This window comes from Cucurbita pepo, chromosome 9, assembly GCF_057944985.1.
Source record: "Cucurbita pepo subsp. pepo isolate OVF chromosome 9, ASM5794498v1, whole genome shotgun sequence".
In the NCBI taxonomy this organism is placed as follows: Eukaryota; Viridiplantae; Streptophyta; class Magnoliopsida; order Cucurbitales; family Cucurbitaceae; genus Cucurbita; species Cucurbita pepo.
Window position 1 is genome coordinate 9,061,624 of NC_141806.1, and position 11,519 is coordinate 9,073,142.

Consider the following 11,519-nt stretch of genomic DNA (forward strand, 5'->3'; position numbering starts at 1 on the left):
ATCGTCAACATAGTGTACGCGTCGGTGAACACACAATATACATGAGGTCCCTATGATTTTCATCTTTAAATCATTCTTATGACACAACCCTATACATTATTCATACATCACCATAGGTAACATGCATGCATTGGCCTTCATACGTTCATCATCATTAACATCAATTAGTGTTGTATCTTAGAAAAGTCATCGTCATAATGCATCATGGTATTTAATTTCCAACAAAGATCTAAATAATTATAACCAAATTAATACCTTTCAATAAAATAAAAAGAAGATTAAAATATGAATAATGACTTCCTCAACAAAGTCTCTCCTTCTAAGAGAACTAAACATTTTGGTTTTCTGTTTGTTTGTTAAGGAAGGAATTACTGATACTTGGTAGGAGAAGTATTTTAGGGGAAGTATTTTAGGGAGAAGTTGTGAGAGGTTAATGGAAAGTAAAAAACCCCCTTATAATTTTTTTCTTATTTTTTATTTTATTATTATTATTATTATTTTTTTTTTTTTTTTTTTTTTTTTATGGTTGTTACATCATATACCTCTAAAAAAAATCGTCCTCGAAAGCGTTTTAATCTCGGAATAACTTTGGTCCTTGTCTATCTGGAAAGGTTTATGGTCTGGAATGTGCATTAAGTCGGTCATGTATTTACGAAGCATGAATATGTGACATATGTTATATAAGGTAAAGAGGGACTGTGGTAGGGGAACCTGTATGTTAGTAGTGTTAATGGCACGACCCGATTTTCGAGGCTTCGAAAAACCGAATCGTGACTAAAAAGACGAAATCGAAAACAAACAAAAGGAAAATAAAAGAAAAGAAATGCAAAGTAAAAGGATAAAAATACTTTGAATTAAAACAAAAGAGAGAAATTTTGTTTGTTAATTATTACAAAAGAAATTGCAAATATAAAATGAAATACAAAAAACTCCAAAAGACCGAAAAGGGACTGACGCTCCGGAACGACCCCCTCTGTGACTGTACAGCTCTCAAACGCTCCTCTACCTCGACCAGCAGCCAGCGAACACCTGAGAAAAATAAAGGAGAACGGGATGAGTATAAAAATTATACTCAGTAAGCCACCTACTTGTAGGCTCTCTTCGCATCTTAATTTAACAGAAACTCAGTTCTAGGACATCGGGTTCTAACCTTAGTCTCTTGGGGCTTGCCCCTTGGGTTTCACCGGTTCATCGTCCTTTCATTAGTCACCTAGAGGTTCCTTATGCCAAGCTGATATGATCGGTATCTCTCTATGAGGCGCTACCTCTACATGGCTATCTAGGACTACATGGTATCTAGCCTAGGGGGTGCTGAATACCCCTACGCCCATATAGTCCTCCTATGGGGGGGCGCGACCCAACTCGTTCCCATGCAGCTAATGGGCTGTACGACGTGGGGACACATTCCCCATGCGAAATGGCTAAGAGCAGTAAGGACTGATCAGAGACCCTTGGTCCTCCCATGAAGCTATAGATACCGTTCTCACGCTAGCAATCTATAAACACTCCTAGGTACTTTCTTGCCATGGTTAACTGCTAAGTTCCTAGGGGAAAATTAAGTCTGGCTGGAGCGACATATCGCTCCTAATAGTAATTCTCTAAGCTTATCATAGAAATGGGTACTAGAAAATAACGGGTGTGCATGCAACCGTCTTCTAACATCCTAATATTCATGCAAACTAGGCAGGCCGGCTCAACGAGGCGATGGCCTCCATCCAGCACCCAAAACACGAAGTTCGCGCTCAATGGGGCGAATTCATCCATCGAGCACCCGGAACACGGAATACACAATTCCAACCTAAATTAAGCGCATGCATACGTACAATGGAAGCTTAAGGCATACAAGCAACACTCAGATAATTCACCCAACACATCATAACAATCCATCTGATTAATTTCATTCATGGAGAGCTAATTTAAGGCAAAATTACTAACATGCATACATACAATCCAAGCGAACCCTACAAGTATTTCTTCCTAAATACTGGGTGGTGACTTACCTGGTTGACGCGTGCTCTTTTTGCTAGCGTTTCTTTGCCCGTGAGGTGTCCAAAAGTACTGATTTCTTTAAATTAGGTCCCTATTCACGTAAGAACAGTATTAGAACTGGAACCGGGACAAAAATCTGGCAAACAGAAAGCAACCGGGCAAAATTGGCCATTCCACGCGCGCTCACGCGCGCGGGAAGGCGCCAGTCGTAGGCTGCACGCGCACCCGCCTCCGCGTAGTCGCGGGTCGGCCGGTCCGGTCGGCTCGGCTCGCGTCGCGGTTCGGCCCGGCTTACAGGCGACACGTGTCGATGCCTCGCTGGATCTGCGTTGCTCCGCCGATGGTCGACGCTTGTCTGGCGCCTGTCGCAGCCGTTCGGCGCCTGTCGCCGCCGTCCGCTGCTCGCCGGCCGACTCCTTTCTTTTTTTTTTTTTTTTTTTCTTCTTCTTCTTTCTTCTCCGCCCTCTGAAAATTGAAACACAACCTTCTTTTCCGATTTTCATATCTTTCGATCCGTAGATCGGATCGACATGATTCCTTCGACAAAGTTTTAGATCGTGTTACTGGCTACGTCCTCATGTTTTTTTCGTAATTTTCGATTAACTACCAGACGAGTTAAGAAGGTCAGAATTTCGCTCACCATTCTCGGACAACTCTCGGATCTCCGCCTTCGGGTTGAGGTCTGGCCAAACTTCTTCACAGATCATGCGTAGAGTTGTTCCTAGATGAATATATCAAGATTTCAGATCTTGATTCGCAAAGGAAAACCATAGATTTGGGAAAAGTTCAAGATCCTTACCTTGCGGGTTTTCCGACTTCTTGATGAAAAATAGGACTCCGGCCACCCACATTCTCTTTTCCCTTCCAAGAAAGTCTCTCTGCATGATCTTCACCTCCTTGCATCATGATCTTCACCGGAATAGACTCCGACGGTAGTTTTCGGTGAGTCTTCCGGCGGTTCATCCTTTCTCCTCTCTCTAGGTTCTCTCTACCCCTTTCTCTCACTATCTCTCTTTTGCAGGATTATGGATGGGGTTTCGTTTGGACCCCTTAGGTGGTTGGAGGGGCAAATTTACCTATTTGCCCCTCTCGACTTTTCCCTTTCTTTTTTTTTTTTCTATTTCTATTTCTCTTTCTTCGGGTATTACAGTTAAGGATAGTTAGTATTTTATTATAGTTGACTATATATCATATTTGATACTTTATTATAGTCAAATATCTTGTATCCATTTGTTGATTTTTCCATATCTTTGTAATTTATTTGATTCTCAAAATGATAATAAACATAGAACTTTTAAACGAATTAGGTGTGGTGATTTTAACAAATATTCTCATGGTACAAGAGCCTTTCAGTTTATGAACCCCGAATCTTTCTTTTCAATGGCTTTTAAATTCTCTACCATCTTCTTCTCCACCACCACTACTGGCTTTGATGCTATAGTGGTAGTCTCCATGGCGGACATAGGCGGAGCCGATTGATTACTCTTCGGCTCCACCCTTTTGACCTCTAAATCATCCTTTGCAGGTCAACCCTTCGCCATACTCTGTACATACAACATCACCTTCTCCAACACAACCGGTTTCTCCCTAACCAACATAGCCTCTTTCATTTTCTTTCCAATCGGTCCTTCATCCTTTATAGAAACCCTAACCTCAAGATCCTCATAAGCTTTCTCATAAAAAATATACGAAATCTCAAGTACTGACCTTCAGCAGAGATTTACCTTTGGGATCCGGGCACCGTGCTGGCCTCTTCGCGAACCAAATCGCAGCCAGCCTCCTCACCAAAATTGGCTCCTTTATCCATTGGGACAACTCTTTGGGCTTCAACATCGTCTTCGTCAATTCCTCTCCGTCTATTGGAACTTCACCACCTGCTATGGCGTTGACTACTTCTCAACCAGCTCTGTCTACTACTCTTTTGGAGTCACCAGGAAAAATATGTTCGAGATATTCTTACTCGTACTCATTTTCTCAATAGCAAACCAGTCCACAAGATGCAGACACCACTCCATCTCCGTCCCTCTCTTCCTTTCTTCGTCGCAAATACACCACAGAGTTTGCATTCTCAAGTTTCTGCCCTCTTCTTCCTCACTCTTGCCCTTTTCTCATAATAGAGCCATCGCTCTAATTCTGAAGCCTTTGCCTTGCGTCTCTATAGCCCACAACCAATGATTGTTTCTCAACACCAGATTGCTGATCGTTCAATTTTCTCTAATCTTGCTCTCTATCGATCACCTGTTGGTGTCTTCTTTATTGACTTTCTCTTTGACCCGTCAATTTCTATTTTTCCAATTTCCTCCTGCCTCTTTCTCCATTTCCGTACTCTTTTTCGATTCATTCCCATTCTATTTTAAATTGCAATTTCTATATCTTCTAATGTTAGATTTGTAGGAATTCTTATGGAGATTTTTTATTCTCCCTCTTCTTTGTTCAATTTGTTACTTGACCAAGGCCCTTCCAATAGCCCTCTCTCTATATTCTCCTTCTTCCTCTCGGTTTCCTCCTCCTACTTTGTGGGGTAGACATATTCTCGTTGGAGCCATTGCCGCTACAGTTTTAGATCGTCAAGAAAATACTATGCCGCCCAATTAGACGTCTCCTTCGAACAAAATTGCTGACAAATTCACAAAAAGTGTTTCTCAACCTCTCTTTGAATTTTTCATATCCAAGCTTCACATTCGTTCAAATCTGACGCTCAGCTTGTGGGGGGGTGTTAAGAATATTTAGTACTGAATTATATTTTACCATATATATCATATTCCATCTTTTATTATAGCCAAATATCTAGATATTTGTCTTCCATTACGGCTTACCATAAATATCATATTTGTCTTCCATTATGGCTTACCGTAGGTATCATATTTTCCTTTCTATTATAGGCAAACATCTTATATCCATTTATTGCTCTTCTATTTATTACTCTTTTCATATCCTTGTAATTTTTTATTCTCTAAATGATTATAAATAGAGAACTTTCACACCATTTAGGTGTGGTGGTTTTACCAAATATCCTCAACAGGTACGATTCAATCTAACATGTCGATAGGTATGCTAAAGCATGGACTTAACTCGTGCTTCATTTGAACCTTATTATGTTGTTCATCGAGGCTACCTTCAAGCATACTTTGTTGCCTACTTTCAACTCTAGCTCTCTACGTATTACATCAATGGAACATTTTTTTATTTCTTATTTTTCTGTCTACACCAAGTTGTATGCATCCACATCCTAACCTTTTGCACGACCTCATTAGTGGCTTGGACATACTACTCTTCGTTTAAAATGGTTCACTATACCACATTCTATGGCATTTTGTGCTGAAAGGAAACATTTTTGTTCATCCAAGACTCATACTTTGAGAAATTTGTGTAATGCTCACTATATAGAACCTTAAGTTTGCTTAAGGGTTTATCCTGTTACTCCCTTTAGAATTTATTTAGACTATTACAAACTAGTTTAAGAACCTCCTCGAAGATCTATAGAAGTTGTGTGCATTAATAAGTTAAAAGACCTCACAGTCACTCATAACTACAACATTGAAACTTAAAGGAAAGCTTTGAAACATTATCTTTCTTACTCCTATACTTGAGAGAACTTTTGTTTCTTGAGGTGTACCTCTTATCTTTTGTTACCTTGATATGTTCCTTATATTCCGTAAACAACTGCATGCTTGGATTATATCCTCTTAGCAAAACTAATACAAAATGTTAATCCTAATGCTAGAAAACCTTAAATACGCAATTCAGTCTTAATTTCCAACTTTTCCACTTCCCTTAAATGACTTACTTTCTTCTTTTTGTTAGGATTTATGCCCGAAAGTCTAGTAATTAATTATTTACTTTATAACAATAATTTTTGTTATTTTATTTGCAATTTAATTGTTATCCATTGTATGCAAATTCAAGGTTATTAATGTAATCTTGAACAACATGTGGTTGACATACAAGAGGATCGTGTTCAAATAATAGCCTAAAGGCTCTATAGTATATGGATAAGGATGGGTGCCTTATCCTGGTAACACTATTGATACAACCCACTTTGTAATCGTTACGAACGATTTGATCCAAATCGTTCGTGTGGAGACATGTAAGTGGAGGTATCCTATACAATGAATTTGTATAAGAATGGAACAAGAAATGTTTAATCACTCTTTATAAATCCGTTAATTGAGAAGATTAATATTTCACATGATGATCATATGCGACTCAATCTTAATCTTGAGTGAGTTATGAACTCCTGTCTGTGAGGGCTTGTACTTTAATTTACATGGGTGAGAATGACTCTTTTAGCGGATTCAATATGCCTACCGTTTTGGAGACTTGACCAAATAGGGAGTTGGGAACATAATATCATGAGATGAAATTCACTCCTTTCCATATAAGGAATGTAGATGAGTCGTTCTCTTTAAGTACTGATTTTGAGACTTGAACAATGGAGCCCCACCCTCTCATTGGCTCGAGATGGACTTGGTTTACCCTATGCATATGCCAAAATCTCTGCTAGCGATGCCGCCGTCCTCCATACAAGTGCGCCTTGCCTTTACCTAAAAAATAATGTGGCACACGACCTTAGTATTTCGAAGAATACTTAGTAAGTGGCCCCACTATAGGAGGTCATGCAAACGCAAACATATGCAATCATGATTTAAGGACCTATCTCTAACATCATAGGGGTGACCTTCAGTCTCGAAAAAATTGCATGTGAAGTACTTCCCTACACACGATTCACACGTGCGAGTGCCAATCCACTAGGCGCTCGCACATCCCCTAAACCCTCTGGTCAAGCTAATGTCATATGCCTCAGGAACACCCTCCTCTGGTCAAGCTATTGTGTGCGTCCACACTCATCATCTCTAGGGGAAGTAGCCCTATGCTTATAAACATACAACATGCATGAGATCCCTCTAAATTCATCATAATATCTCTTCTAATACAACCCTCTAGTCGCATCTCTTTGTTATTCTAGGTAACACATACTCGTGGATATTTATATTAATATCATTTTCATGCTGTTAGGGTTGTGTCGTATGTCGATCTAACGACATGATGAAATATGGCACTCATCATCATATAGCATGCTCAATATGGAAAATATCATCATATTAAGGTAAACGTCACACAACCATCATGCTCATCATATTGTCATAAAGTGCATCAAGAATATCAAGTACGTCATTCATCGAAATATATATATACTACGCACATCATAAAGCATCATAACTCATACATCATCATATCTCGTACATCATCATAACTCATACATCATCATACACTAATATATGACATCATATGATACAACTCATACATCATTCATTATATACTAGTATATGGCATCATACCATACAACTCATACATCATCATAACTTATACATCATCATATACTAACATACGACATCGTACAACACAGTTCATACATCATCATAACTCATACAATTTTTAGCCTATCCTATAGTAAGGCCACTTACTTGGTTGGCCTTGACTCAAGTACTCCCTAATTAGCTAAACATAAACTGTCATGTCCCACATTGGTTGGGGAGGAGAAGAAATCACCCTTTATAAGGGTGTGGAAACCTTCCCCTAGCAGACGCGTTTTAAAGCCTTGAGGGGAAGCCCAAAAGGGAAAGCCTAAAGAGGACAATATCTGCTAGCGGTGGATCTGGGTCGTTACAAATGGTATCAGAGCCAGTCACCGGACGATGTGCTGGCCTTCTCGCTGTTCCCCGAAGGGGGGTAGACACGAGGCGGTGTGCCAGTAAAGATGCTGGGCCCCAAAGGGGGATGGATTTGGGGGCAGTCCCACATCGATTGGATAAAGGAACGAGTGCCAGCGAGGATGCTGGGCCCCGAAGGGGGGTGGATTGTGATGTCCCACATTGGTTGGGGAGGAGAACAAATCACCCTTTATAAGGGTGTGGAAACCTTCCCCTAGCAGACGCGTTTTAAAGCCTTGAGGGGAAGCCCGAAAGGGAAAGCCCAAAGAGGACAATATCTGCTAGCAGTGGATCTGGGTCGTTACATAAACTCTCGTTCCTTGAGAGCTGCTTCCTACGGTGCTAGAGTTTGTTTCCAATCACACCGTTCACCACCTTCCATTAGTATTTCACAATTAAATAACTAATAATTCAATAAATGTGAAATACGGCTCTAAAACGACCTTGATTACCTTAACTGGGGCCGAAAATGGATCTAGGACGGTCGAAACAGTGGAAACTGGGCTAAAACAGCAGCCGAGCCACCGAAGCGTCGTCGGAGCGTCCAAACCGCTCAAGCCGAAGGGTTGCTTTCATAGAAAATGGACACGTGGCAGCACCAGAGCAGCCCATGTCGATGCAAGCGTCTCGGGTCGAGGTTTGGTTTGGGTTGGCTCGTGGTCGCGTTTACGGCTAGGCTGCTGACTCGGTTTCTGTTTATAGATCGGGCCGCGAGTGAGTTAGGCTGCGGGCTGGTTTGGTTGGGTCGAGGGAACTTGGACCTCGGGTTTGTAGAGGCAAGCACGGGTCGCGGGTTGCGGGTTGGATTGACATTTGGCTACTGGTCCGAGGAGGGATTTGGGCTATGGGTTCTACAAATTTTTAGTACGAACACTACAGCGGCCAATTCTAGGTCATGGGTAGGATAATTCTTTTTGTATTCTTTTAGTTGACGGGAGGAGTATGCAACAACCTTACATGTTGCATTAACACACATCCTAGTCCCTTCTTGGACGCGTCACTATAAATTACGTACCCTTTTGAGCTTTCAGGTACTGTGAGTATCTGGGTTGTTACCAATCTCTCTTTTAGGTTCTGGAAGCTTGCCTCACGAGCATCATTCCATATAAATGATACCCCTTTTCTCGTTAACTGTGTTAAAGGTGAGACTATCCTAGTGAAGTCCTGCACAAACCATCGATAGTATCCTGCTAGTCCTAAGAAACTCCGTACTAATTTTATCGTAGTTGGGCGTTTCCACTTTGTGACCGCTTCGACCTTAGTGGGATCTATGGATACTCCGTCCTTTGTCACCACTTGTCCTAGGAAAAAGACTTGTCGTAACCAATATTCACACTTTGAGAACTTCGCGTATAACTTGTTCTCTCTTAAGGTGGCTAGGACTTTTCAGAAGTGTTCCTAGTGTTCCAAGTCTGTTTTTTAGTACACTAGGATGTCATCAATGACCACGATCACGAAAGTGTCTAGACAGTCCTTGGTGAGGCCAAATGACATCACTACGAACTCATAGGGATCGTACCTTGTCCTAAATGCTGTCTTTGGTATGTCTTTTTCTTTAATCTTTATTTAATGGTAACCTGACCGCAAATTTATCTTAGAAAATATCGTTGCCACTCTGAGTTGATTGAATAAGTCTTCCGTTCGAGGCAGAGGCTATTTGTTCTTTATGGTTCTCTTATTTAGCTCTCTGTAATCGATGCATCGACGCATCGATCCATCTTTCTTCTTAACAAACAACACTGGTGCACTCTAAGGGGATACACTAGGTCGAATGAACCCTTTATTTAGTAAGTCTTGTAAATACGCCTTGAGTTCCTTCAACTCTGTTAGCACCATGTGATAGGGTGCTTTGGAAATAGGCCCAGTTCCTAGCTTGTCTTCGATGACGAAATCGATCACTCAAGAAGGGGGTATTCCAGGTAGATCGTTCGTTAATGCATCTGAAAACTCGTTTACTATTGACACGTTTTCTAGGGTCTTTTCTTTTCCTCTTACGTCTACGACACATGCTAATATAGCCCATCCGCCTTGTTGGACTAACCTATTTGCTTTCATCATCAAGACTACCTAGGGGGTAATCTCGGTACTCGTGCCTTTAAATTTAAAGGTAGGTCCCGCTAGTGGCAAATATGTTACTTCCTTTTTACAACAGTCTATACTAGCATGGTTTTCGGCTAGCTAATCCATGCCTAGTATGACGTCGAAGAACATCAAGTTCACTACCATCAGGTCAATGCTTAGAGTTTGGTTCCCTATGATTACTTGGTCATTTTTACTCTATCCCTAGCTACTATTTCTAATCCCAAAGGGGTGCTTACAAACATTTCATGCAATAAGGGTTCTAATTCAAACCCCATCTGTGATCCTTCTTGAGGTGAACTCTCTTCAGCCTCACCTCGTCCTCTACCTCTAATAGGACATCGTCCCCTTCCTTGTCTTACTCTTTCGTGTGGTTTAGGCAGCATGGTTCAAGAAACCAAGATAGCATTTCTTAAGTCTAAGGTTCATCACTATGCATATATATTATTAAAAATACATATTCTAAAGTCTCATATTGCAAACAAAATCACTCAACATACAACAAATCACATCATACTCTATAATAAATACATGAAATATCACAACAATTTCAGTAATATCACTAGAAAAATGCATGCGAGTTCGAAAATGTTTCTCTTTTCTTATCTTATGCAAGACGTACTTGATGGTGACAGGACATCGATGTTGGGACCATGGAATGTGCCAAGCCTACATCGTAGGCTAGTCTACAGAATCTAAAACCTAGAGCTTTGATATCAACTATAACGACCCTAAATTTCCACATACTTAGAGTCGCTACTAACGTCTCATGTTCATCTATAATGTGGAAATATAATTCTTACATGAACATCATTTATAACGTAAACTTTGAAAAACGCTTAAAACAACTTCTTATCTGGAAAACACAGTCATGGTCTTCCATCTAAAGAGGAGGGAAGAGAGATAGGAGAGAAATCTAGAGCTAAAAAGGTGGTTTGTTTTATGACCCTCAAGAAAATAGAGTGTTTGTATCAACAAACACTACATTCTTAGAGGAAGACCACGTAAGAAAAGTGAGATTTCTAAAGAAGCTACTGATAAAACAACAAGAGTTGTTGATCAAGCTAGTCCTTCAACAAGAGTTGTGTTGATGGAGCTGACACTCCTGGTCAATCACATCCTTCTCAAGAGTTGAGAATGCCTCGACGTAGTGGGAGGGTTATAACTCAACCCGATCGATACTTGGGTTTGACAGAAACTCAAGTCATCATACCTGATGATGGCGTTGAGGATCCATTGACCTATAAATAGGCAATGAATGATGAAGATAGAGATCAGTGGATTAAAGCCATGAATCTTGAAATGGAGTCAATGTACTTCAATTCAGTCTGGGAACTTGTAGATCAACCAGATGGGGTAAAACCTATTGGTTGCAAATGGATCTGTAAGAGGAAACGAGACCAGACCAGTAAGATACAGACCTTTAAAGCTCGACTAGTAGCAAAGGGTTATACCCAAAGAGAGGGGGTGGACTATGAAGAAACCTTCTCTCCTGTTGCTATGCTTAAATCAATTAGAATACTCTTGTCTATTGCCACATTTTATGATTATGAAATTTGGCAAATGGATGTTAAGATAGCCTTTCTAAACGGCAATCTTGAAGAGAGTATCTATATGGCTCAACCAGAGGGGTTCATTGAACAGGATCACGAGCAAAGGGTTTGCAAGCTTAAAAGATCCATTTATGGGTTGAAGCAAGCATTACGATCCTGGAATATAAAGTTTGATATTGCGATCAAA

At 40.5% G+C, this 11,519-nt stretch overlaps 1 long non-coding RNA gene across 1 annotated transcript; it reads right to left on the reverse strand.

Moving 5' to 3' along the window:
* Nucleotides 1–854: 854 nt before the first annotated feature.
* LOC147791250 (uncharacterized) lies at nt 855–2,094 on the reverse strand. Its single transcript, XR_015422537.1, has 2 exons — nt 2,001–2,094; nt 855–1,029 (listed from the first exon to the last, which is right to left on the reverse strand). It is a non-coding gene; the product is annotated as an uncharacterized LOC147791250 (long non-coding RNA).
* Between the last annotated feature and the right edge of the window lie 9,425 nt (nt 2,095–11,519).